A 9,219-nucleotide genomic window follows, 5' to 3' on the forward strand; every position below is an offset into this window, starting at 1 on the left:
ATTGGCTGTAGCTTTCCTTCCCTGCAGGATCTTTACACTAGCAGGTGCAGAAAAATAGCGACCAAGATTGCCTCAGACCCCTCTCACCCTGCTCACTCCATGTTCCAGCTTATGCCTTCAGGAGTAAGATTCCAGTCAGTCACAACTAAAACCTCTAGGCATAGGAACAGCTTCTTCCTTCAGGCCGGTAGACATGCTTATGGCATGCCTATTGTAATGCCTGGCAGATCTCCTGTTTTCTTTCAGCCACTATACCTTAATCTAGTGCCGTAGCTCTGAGCTCGGCCCACATCTTCACCTATAGGCAAGCCCCCACTTGAGAAGGACACAGAATATGTCTCCTGACTTTGGTTACCCCCAGGTCTTACCGTGTAAGGTATAGCGGCTGAGGCAGAGAAAACCAGAGCACCAACAGAGCAAACAAGACTATGCAGTTAAATAATATTATATAGTAGAGTGAAATGCTCTTGTGGAGGAAGTACACAGATCACACCAGGAACTATGAACAAGGAAGCAAGGTTGCTCAGAGCGACCACAGCTCTGAGCTTCCAATAACCGCCACAATAAACAAGACTCAATGGTTGCTCACTGCGACCGCAGCACTAAGCATCTGATGTCCACCACACTGAGTAACAAAAATAGACCACAGACAGACAGACGGAATGCTTGTTAGTTAACAAGACACAATGGTTGCTCAGTGTGACCGCAGCACTGAGCATCTAATGTCCACTACACTGTTCAGTTCAAAATTTCTTCCTATTCCCACTGGTCGTAGTGGTGGGGATGACAATCATAGGCATCATTACACAGGTGAGTTTGTGTGTGAAATTATGCAAACAAATTAACATGGTTAAGAGATTGGTGTCACATAAACCATCTCATAAACCAATATTTCCAAACTAAGCGACATACAGGGTTATGGGTGTAGATTTCAGCAGTACCTATGATGGAGCTGATTGTATAAAGGCGTCCTTTTAGAAGACCCCTGGCACTGCTCCGTTGTGTAACAGACAAACAAGTTTCACTTTTCTGTGATCATGCAAGTTTGTAAGTGATACGTAAGTGACGCAAATGCTGAGAATGTGGTATATAGGGACCTAGAAGTAGGGCATTCCTAGATAGCCTGGTTACAGGAAGGCCAAGAGGTCTTGCCCTCTCTCCCAGGGATAACCACCTAGAGCAGAGAAAGTGTGTGAGCACGAGCATAGAAAAGTGAAACATAAAGAAAACAAAACGGGTGCTGTTGGAATCAGAAGCAGGGATCTGTGGATCAAACCTTTTTAGGGGGGATTGTTATAATTTAAGTTTTATATGATTGAAGTCGTAGGCCTCAGTTACCTGAACTGAGTTTAGTTAAAAGACTTGATGTGCAAAGTCTCCCTTCAAACAGCATTTCTAGAAACACTGGAACATGGGTGTTTGTGCCTTACACAGAACCAGCCAAGGTTAAAGAGTTTATCTACCCGATGTACAGACAGATAGGAGTCTTGTTCTGTAAACATCAGTTATGTTTCAGAACAAGATGACCAGTGCCTGGAACATGGGACTTTCCAGACCATGCACAGTAACAACTGTGCATGTCATGTTACCACAAGGGTCTGAGCCAATTGTAGGCTTGGGGGTATGGCTCAGATGATGTCACTTTTAACTCTTTAGTGACCAGTATTAAAGCAGGTGACCGACTGCGGAGAGTCACTCTTCTCTTCTGTTTCCTGTGACGGCTGGCTTCAACCCTTTACTTTTATTTATGTCTTGTCATCTTACCTAACGGTATGCTGTATATACGTAGTCTAGATGTAACTTAGTATAGATAGACAGAAGATAAAGACTGGTTATCATTCACCAGGACTGTAGCCAAGAGCTATAACGCAAAGGACTTTCTACAGAACCATCTGCTTCTGCTGTAACTACATGTACTGTATATCTTATATCTGTTGACTGAATAAACTCCTAAACTTTGAGGACGCCTAAGAAGTTCTAACTCCTATGCTATTGCTGTGATGAGAGTAGAGTTCTCACACTTCCTGTAAGTTGCAACTCTAAGGAGTTGCTGGTGCCGGAACAAAGGTGTAGTGTTGTTGCCAATAGCAACCAACGTATAGTTTCTTACAGGTATTATGTGTTTTCAAATTAACATGTTTGCAGAAAAAATGAACTTTTAAACTCTACCCCATTCTTCCAATCAAAATAGAAAAAAAAAGACGAGAGGGCCAAATACCTACTCATAGCATTTGTTGAATATGTTGGGAGGGTCCAGTTTTTTAGATGGGGTCATTTGTGGCGAATGGCGATATTCAATGGTGAAGTATGGTTCAAAAAAAAAATAAAAAAAATAACTTGCTTTGCATTCCGAAACCCAAATACATACAATTTTTTTCTGTTGCATCAAATAATACCAAACTGGAAAAAAATACACAAACTTGGTGCCTCTACATTCAAGAGACAGTTTAGGAAAAAATACATGTTGACTTACCTTTTTAAATATTTTTTTATACAGCAAAGTGAAATTTTGCTTACTTGTTATGTATTTATTACAATTTTGTAATGTAAATGTGATGGATTGCATTTTTTTCTTTTCAGGGATTGCATTTTTAACATGAAGAAGCCCTATCTGTCCTGAAAAAAAACACCATACCAAGACACAGTACAGCCCAACCATAAGCTGAGAAAGTGTAACACTCCTAAAGACAAAAAACTGCTCCGGTACTAAGAGCTCCTTTCACTGACAGTAGTGAAGTGGTTAATTTGAAATTAATTGTGATAATGTACAGAACCCAAATAAGAAAAAAAGTTGTCTCTATCTAAATATTTATAGACCTAACTGTATATGCCGTATTTTATTACTAGTTGGGCATGTACCATACCATTATTGCCAGCCTGTGCATCTGTAGTGATTGCATGTGATCACTAGGTTGCACAGTTTGAAGACCCCAGTGGTGTACAGATACATTACTAGGCAACAGCATAGAGATGCATCTATACAGTGTTGAATCCCTGAGCTGTTGCATCCGATCGCTATGGGCAACAACCGTTACAGGTGCCCACAAATCTTAAAGGGGAACTTCAGCCTAAACAAACATACTGTCATCAAGTTACATTAGTTATGTTAATTAGAATAGATAGGTAATATAATCTCTTACCCACCTTGTTTTAAAAGAACAGGCAAATGTTGGTGATTCATGGGGGCTGCTATCTTTGTCATGGGGGCAGCCATCTTTTTGGTTAAAAGGAGGTGACAAGGAGCAGGAGACACAGTTCCAACTATCCTGTGTCCTGATTACCCCTCCCAGCTGCACACGCTAGGCTTCACATGTCAAATTAAAAATGTAAAAAAAAAAAATTGCACCAAAACAGCAGAACGAGAACAACAAAATCAGAAATCCCATCATGCTTTGCACAGCATCAGGGGAAAAAAGCCCGGGCATTTTTCTTCTGTGCAGCTAAAAATGAGGCTTGTATAAGAGAAACAAAGTTCTAATGCTGTGAAACTGTTAAAGAAACACAAAGCCTTTTCAGTGCTGCTGAGTCGATTTTTAGTCCGGAGGTTCACTTGAAGGAGGCCCTGACGTGCATCAGGCCCATGATGAGATAAACATATGTGCATATAGCCATGATTGAATGGTAAATTTGGAAGGTTACAATGTTTTTAGAAAACAAAGATCAAATTAAAAAGAAGTTAAGTGTGTATATGTGACTAGTTCATATTCCATGACGTGAGTCTCAGGTCTGAATCTGCTGCTCTAAAAATTTCTGGACGCAAGGCTCATGTCCAGCACTGAAAGCTGCTGCTGCTGCTGCCGCAATCGTGCGCCTCATCCTTGAAGTTAAAGTGACAGTGTCACATTAAAGATAAAGCATTTTTTTCCTGTAGTGAATTGAACCCTTACCTAACTAATTATCCCCTTGTGTCACCTATAATTGGCCTTAAAGTGAACCTCCGGACTAAAAATCGACTCAGCAGCACTGAAAAGGCTTTGTGTTTCTTTAACAGTTTCACAGCATTAGAACTTTGTTTCTCTTATACAAGCCTCATTTTTAGCTGCACAGAAGAAAAATGCCCGGGCTTTTTTCCCCTGATGCTGTGCAAAGCATGATGGGATTTCTGATTTTGTTGTTCTCGTTCTGCTGTTTTGGTGCAATTTTTTATTTTTTTTACATTTTGAATTTGACATTTGAAGCCTAGCGTGTGCAGCTGGGAGGGGTAATCAGGACACAGGATAGTTGGAACTGTGTCTCCTGCTCCTTGTCACCTCCTTTTAACCAAAAAGATGGCTGCCCCCATGACAAAGATGGCAGCCCCCATGAATCACAAACATTTGCCTGTTCTTTTAAAACAGGGTGGGTAAGAGATTATATTACCTATCTATTCTAATTAACATAACTAATGTAACTTGATGACAGTATGTTTGTTTAGGCTGAAGATCCCCTTTCAGAAACTTTTGGGCCCTATACCGGCAAACCCCCCTCACTCCCCTCTGCGTCCCCCCAAAAAATAGCAGTGTTTCCCCATAAAAGAAACATGATGTCCGTGCTATATAAATGCCTAATTATAATATGGTAGGACATTTAACTATGACTATGGTAAGATTAGATTGTAAGCTCCTCTGATGACAGTCAGTGACATGACTATGTGCTCTGTAAAGTACTGCAGAAGATATCAGTTCTGTATAAATCATAATAATATTACGGTAGAATATTAGACTATGACTATACTAGATAAATACTTATAGTGACACACTAATGGTATTATTTTAGAGATGGAGATATCAAGAGGAAATGAAGGAAAGATTAGAGACTGGGAGGAAAATAGAAGGTAAAGAGGAAACACAGCAAGAGAAGGGAGGAGTGGACACTGGTAGGGGATAGAAGACCGCTCTGCCCACAAGAGATAATGGAGGAAGAGGAAGACAGCTGATCTGCTACCTCAAGATCCATAGTTAAATGCTAAATACTGGAGTTCAGTTCTCTGTACTGCTCTGTAACCTGACCTGTCAGAAGAACAATTGCATACACCCAGTTTACAGTGAGTGAATATGCCTTCTGTTTATTTATGCTAAACATGGTATGTCCTGGTTTGGCTAGCCAGTGAATTAATGAGCTGATAACAGAGGAATTCAGCTCTGACAAAAAAAAAAATGCAGGATACAGGGAAGATAAAAACACCATTTGCGTGTTTGAGTGTGGAATTCCTAATCTCCGAAGCTGTGGCAGTTAGTTTTTCCTGTTCAGTGCACACTGCTGGAAACTGGAAACAGTTAAATGTATGTAACTCAGCAGGGAGGGCGGGCCCCAGTCACTGCTCGGACCCCATACAGGAGTATGGGTAGTACCCCCCTGGCGGCGGCCCTGATGCATGTAGCGCTGGCAAAAACTATCATATACAGGCAGCGCACGGCAGCTAGTATAGTTGATCCAGTATAGCTAGTATAGTTGCCCGAGTATAGGTAGTATAGTTGCCCCAGTATAGGTAGCTAGTATAGTTGCCGCAGTATAGCGAGTATAGTTGCCCCAGTATAGCGAGTATAGTTGCCCCAGTATAGTTAGCTAGTATAGTTGCCCCTAGTATAGGTAGTATAATTGCACCAGTATAGGTAGCTAGTATAGTTTCCCCAGTATAGCTAGTATAGTTGCCCCAGTATAGGTAGCTAGAATAGTTGCCCACAGTATAGGTAGTATAGTTTCCCCAGTATAGGTAGCTAGTGTAGTTGCCCCAGTATAGGTAGAATAGTTGCCCCAGTATAGTAGCTAGTATAGTTGTCCCCAGTATAGGTAGTATTGTTGCCCCAGTATAGCTAGTATAGTTGCCCCAGTATAGGTAGCTAGTATAGTTGCCCCAGTATAGCTAGTATAGTTGCCGCAGTATAGCTAGTATAATCGCCGCAGTATAGGTGGCTAGTATAGTTGCCCCCAGTATGGGTAGTATAGTTGCCCCAGTATAGGTAGCTAGTATAGTTGCCCCAGCATAGGTAACTAGTATAGATGCCCACAGTATAGGTAGTATAGTTGCCCCATTAAAGGTAGCTAGTATATTTGCCCCCAGTATAAGTAATATAGTTGCCCCAGTATACAGTAGGTAGCTAGTATAGTTGATCCAGAATAGCTAGTATAGTTGCCCCAGTATAGGTAGTATAGTTTCCCCAATATAGGTAGCTAGTATAGTTGAACCCAATTCCCCACCCCTTTAACACTCCCCCTCCAGATATTAAATTAATGTCAGCGGCAGTGGGCAGGGAATGGCTCACCTGACTTCCGCGTTCCAGACGTCGGAGTGCTCCGTTTCACAGGTCTTCTTCGCCTTCAGTGCCACTCTCTGATTAGCGTACAGTGAGCAGCATTGAAGGCGGAGAAGACCTGGAACGCAACGCTTTGGCATCTGGAACGCGGAAATCAGGTGAGTCATTTCCCACCCGCTGACTCTGACACTAATGCAATACCTGGAGGGGGGAGTGCGGAAGGGGGACCCAGGTGAGGGGGGGCCTAACCCCCTCCCCACCACTCTGTGCCCTCTGCCCCTGACATCATTGGTGGTCCGCTCCTGCGCATTGGAGGGGTCGGGCCCCTCACTCTAGTGATAGTTGTGCCACCCGAAAAGCAGCCCTGGGTTTCTTTTCCACACCCCTTTAGAGGGCAAGCTATATACCTTTGGATTCTTCCTTCCCCTTTAACGGCACAAGACCTGATTAAAACCAAAATATAGTGAAACCAGATGAAAATGATTTGCCTGTAGGTGGCAGACTAGTAAGAAACCCCCCTGACGCCTTAACCCCCTCCTCAGGATCAGACTGAGACACTAAGGGCCCACCAGGAAAGCCTGCCCCCCCCCCCCCCTCCATTTTGGGCTCACTTACGCATGTACTCTAGACATTTTGCACTATATATATATATATATATATATATATATATATATATATATACATAATTTGGTAGGACATTAGATTATGGTAGGGAACAGATTGTGAGTACTTCTGAGGACAGTCCACAACAGGGAGATGTCCCTGTTGTGGACTGTCTGCAGCAAAAATAAATGGGTGTCACCATGCACTGGAACATGGGCGTGGTCATGATGGGTCATGGGCAGACTTAAAAATACACAAAATAACAAAAAAAATACACAAAATAAGTAGTCGTGTTATTCACAGAGAGTGGGTCCGACCAGATACATTTTAGATAAAATAATTGAGTAGTTACATGCCTCATGATAATTCATCAAGTAGTCAAATGCCGCAAAATAAAAATATTAAGTAGTCAAACACCTCCAAATAAAATAATTAAGTAGCCAGGTGCCTTACAATGAACAAAATACATAGCTAGGTGTATCAAAATAAAATAATTTAGTAGCCAAATGGGCCCTGTATACATAAATTAAGTAGCCATGTTCCTCAAAAAACAGAAGTGGTCATATGCCCATATATATCAGTATTAGGTAGCCAGTGCTGGCTGGAGAGGGCTGGGTGCTTTGCAGAGTGGCCTTAGAGTATGCAGGGCCAGGGCCTGAGGCAAGTGTCATATGAAGAGCCTAGAGCCTGAGTATAGTTTTCTCCAGTATAGGTAGCCATCTATAAGTGTCCCCAGTATAGGTAGCAAGTTATATGTGTCCCCATTATAGGTAGTTAGCTATAGGAACCCCCAGTATAGGTAGCAAGCTATAGGTGTCCACAGTATAGGTAGTTAGCTATAGGTGTCCTCAGTATAGATAGCAAGTTATAGATGCCCCCAGTATAGGTATTTAACTATAGGTGTCTGTCACAGACCGCAAGGCCGGTCTGCGGATGGGGTAAATCGATCAGTGTCAGAAATCCTCTCACACGGTCATTTTGTTCATCACGAAGGGTAACCCGAGTTCGCAATTTGATGAACTGACTCGCGGAGGGAGCGTTCGGATGCCAACGGATTCACCTCACACATACAATTCAAAGATCTGCCACCAAGCGAGCTACACAGCCCGCTACTGTAAGTATACTAGGACTTGGAGAATGCTCTATTAACCCCTAGCAGTATGCAGGAACCTGGGTCAGATCGTTATATCTGGGCCGGGTTCTCGCATACGGGTTATAAAGGCACACTTCTATTAAACACAGGGTAGCGATTTCAGGAGAATAGGTATGATTGTGTATGTTCAGCAACAGGTCATAACCGCTAAACGATTTTTAAACGTTTAATAACAAAAATGCATTACATACAGTTATATACACCAATTAACATATACACACAGAGCTTAAAAATAAAAGGGAATAAAATCAGAAAATTCTTACTTAGCTATGGCTGATAGTCCATTTGGAGAATGAAGAAACATTCAGGTTTGGAGTCCTTGAGCACTGCAGGCGCTGGCCCTCCCTAAGTGCCTGCATGGACGTTCCTGGTCGATGGAATTTGGAGAACTGGGCAGGTTTGGTCCCGCCCCACTTTTATAGGACCTGAGTTCTGGGGCTGTCACTACCTGGAAAGTAGGTGTGTTTAAGGCAGGGTTATCTCCTGGAAGCCAGGTTGCCACCCTCAGACTCAGAGCAAGAAATGTACCAATTTATTAATAATCTGTGTGACTCCGCCCCAGATTAGCGCATCGCAAATCCGAGACTATATTCATAAGCGGCTTGCGACCCTGTATCAAACGAGGCTATACATGCCTATTCTATTGCATTCGCTCTACGCAGGCCGGATAAAGTGGTTTCTCTACAGATTCCTGATAGCTAGAAAATTGCAATTCAAGTGAATGATATAACTGATTTCTAGGTATCAGGAAATGTAATTTTTGTCTTGCTGTGCCAAACCTATTTTGAATTATTAATAAATTAAAGTTCTCTTTGTTTGAAGCTTATGAGTTTGGAGGGAATTTTTATCTCAGCCAGTTTGAGCTGGCTTGGGGACATGAGCTTGGTAGCCAAATGGCTCTACCCAGGGGGGTTGACCAGGTGGGAAATTCTTTCCTGACCTGACACAGGATGTGGGTGAGGGGCTGTTGCTCTCAGTAAGAAGAGCAAAAGAAAGGTATTTGTGTTATTCTACACAGGACTGACAGGAATTGTGCAGGACCATACGAAAATCGTTGGCGATTGCGCACGACTTTCCGTAATGTTCGTCACAGTGTCCCCAGTATAGGAAGCCAGTTCTATAGGTGCCCTTAGTATAGGTAGCCAGGTCTATAGGTGTCCCCAGTTTAGTTAGCCAGTCTATAGGTAACCCTCCCCAGTAAAGGTAGCCAGGTCTATAGGTGTCCCCTGT

General features: G+C 42.6%; 1 long non-coding RNA gene across 2 annotated transcripts in view; it reads left to right on the top strand.

The window, feature by feature from the left end:
- Positions 1-2,681, top strand: part of LOC137524694 (uncharacterized) — an 82,957-nt gene extending 80,276 nt beyond the window's left edge. For both annotated transcript variants that reach the window (XR_011022758.1, XR_011022760.1), the window contains one exon: positions 2,581-2,681. This is a non-coding gene — a long non-coding RNA (uncharacterized lncRNA). The remainder of the gene's footprint in view (positions 1-2,580) is intronic.
- The last annotated feature ends 6,538 nt before the right edge of the window (positions 2,682-9,219 follow it).

The sequence above is a fragment of the Hyperolius riggenbachi genome, chromosome 7 (assembly GCF_040937935.1).
Source record: "Hyperolius riggenbachi isolate aHypRig1 chromosome 7, aHypRig1.pri, whole genome shotgun sequence".
Lineage (NCBI taxonomy): Eukaryota > Metazoa > Chordata > Amphibia > Anura > Hyperoliidae > Hyperolius > Hyperolius riggenbachi.